This window comes from Coenobita brevimanus, chromosome 95 (assembly GCF_032717465.1).
Source record: "Coenobita brevimanus isolate Jiangsu-jjx chromosome 95, ASM3271746v2, whole genome shotgun sequence".
Classification (NCBI taxonomy): Eukaryota; Metazoa; Arthropoda; class Malacostraca; order Decapoda; family Coenobitidae; genus Coenobita; species Coenobita brevimanus.
Genome location: NC_137048.1, coordinates 12089233 through 12091537, shown reverse-complemented (window position 1 = coordinate 12091537; position 2305 = coordinate 12089233). Strand labels below are relative to the sequence as shown.

General features: G+C 49.1%; 1 pseudogene; it reads left to right on the top strand.

The window, feature by feature from the left end:
- The first annotated feature begins 1778 nt into the window (after positions 1 to 1778).
- On the top strand, positions 1779 to 1896 carry LOC145413326 (5S ribosomal RNA; annotated as a pseudogene).
- The last annotated feature ends 409 nt before the right edge of the window (positions 1897 to 2305 follow it).

The following is a 2305-nucleotide window of genomic DNA, read 5'->3' as shown; positions in this document are numbered from 1 at the left end:
TGAAGGTTTTCCAAAGTCCGCTTGCCTCGTGTGTCACGTCCTTCCCTGCGCTCGTCCTCGTCCTCGAGAACAACCATCACCTCATCCAGGAACTTCCGACGGTACAGGCTCTTTGTTGCCACGATCACTCCTTGGTCCATGGGTTGAATGAGAGCAGTCGTATTAGGTGGCAGAAACATGCACCTAATACGGCCATTCTCAGCAACCAAGTCCTTGTCGCACGGGTGGGCAGGTGCATTGTCGAGCAGAAGGAGAGCCTTTACCTGGTCGCGAGGGATTCCCAGTGTCTTCGTCTGGTACTGGATGACCTCCTTGACGAAGTGACGGTGAAACCAGTCTTTGAAAATCACAGCTGTGAACCATGCTTTCAAAGAATGGTACCAGATGACAGGAAGGACATCCATCACCCCACAAAGGCACCGAGGCTGCTTTGCACGGCCAACAACAACGGGCTTAAGCCGGTGCATGCCGTTAGCACTGGCACAACACAAAGCAGATATCCGTTCCTTAGAAAGCTTGCGGCCAGGTACACGCTCCTCCGTCTCCTCTGCTAGAGTGTTCGTTGGCAGCGAGTGATAGAATAGGCCAGTTTCGTCTGCGTTATAGACTTGACTGAGAGTGAGGCCCTCCCTGTCGATCAAGCCTTTCACCTTGTGCCGAAACTCGTCAACTCCATCCTTGTTAGCGTCCAATGCTTTGCCATGTGCTTTACGGTTATTAAGGCCATGTCGCAACTTGAACGCGAAGAGCCAACCCTCGGATGCCTTGAAGTCTAGGGCGTCGTGAAGCCTTGCGAACTTCTCAGCAGCAGCCTTCAGCTCCGTTCCACGTTCCATCACACTGGCTGCACGTTGCTGTCGGTACCAAATCAACATGGATCGGTCGATTTCTGCAAACTTGGGGGTAAACATAACCTTCCTTTCCACGTTGAGTTTGCTTCGCGACGAGAAGTCAGCCGTGTACTGCATGAGTTTGTCTTGGGAACGTTTGATATCGAACAAAGTCGACTGGGCCAGGTTGTACTCGCGGAGAATGCGGGAAGAAGACCAACCCGCATCAACTTTCTCCAATATCTCCCTCTTCTTTTCCAGAGTCAACACCACTCTCTTCCTTTTCTCAGGTGGCGGGGCCATCATCACACACACTAAGAGGAGGCCCGAGAGCAGCAGGAGGCCTTGCAGCAAGTACGGCACCACCACAAAAACAAGCACGTGGGCAGCCATTGCGAAGAGCGTGGGTCCAGTCGCGGTGAGAGACAGGCGGGAAGTGGGGAGGATGCAGCGGCGCTGTATCGGACGTTTGAGGAATGACGAACCAAAACAATGCTCTCCCACGGCGCGCGCGGCAAGTCAAATTACGGACGGCAAAAAATCGATTTATTTTTTTTATTTTTTTGGGTTTTCGGACCATTTTGGGAATGTTGGATCCCAGGACGATAAGGTCTGGGTAGTGGGGATGTTCGGTTATTGGGCGTCTGGATATTAGAGTGATTACTGTATTTGTATATAACATTAGTGCTTAATAATTTGATTCATGTATAATATGATACAAAGTCAGATGCACATTTGAATGGTAGGTTGCCAGTGTATGAGAATGACAACCTCAGAGTCGTGCGCCGTGACTATAGTATTAATACCAGTCATTCAGTGACTTCTATTGGGTGCAGAGGAGTGTGACGTGACGATGTGAGGAAGGTAACGTGGGGTCTTTGTTGGGTTTGGGGATAGTGATGATAATGCCATGCTTCCAGGTGTTGGATATAGTGAGTCTTCGATATACGAAAGGGCCATGCCACATTGAGTACACCGCTTCCCATCCGATCAGCGAAGTTAAGCAACGTTGGGTCTGGTTAGTACTTGGATGGGTGACCACCTGGGAACACCTGATGCTGTTGGCATCCCTACGTGTCAAGTGGGGTTGGTGGAGGATTAGTGCCCCACCCTGTAAAACAATTAACTCTAAGCCCTTGGCCACCCCATTTGGGATATATGGCGTCTGGCAATGGGTGGATGGATGGATAGTGACCAAAAGAAACTTTCGTAATTCAAAATTTCGTATATCGGAACGATTTTCCCCGTTGAAATACAGAGATAGCCCGATTATCCGGGCTATATGGTGTTAAGGGGTGCCCGATTAGTCCGAAAGCACGATTAATCTGGCGGAAACAAAACACAAGTACTGTACTGTTAGACTGATTTATTTACCGGTAAATGTACACTTTAAGTACCAGAAAGACCTTTCCAGTTCAGTGTATATTCCTCCAGCTTGTTTCAATATTTTTCAGACTATATTCAGTTCGGTAAAT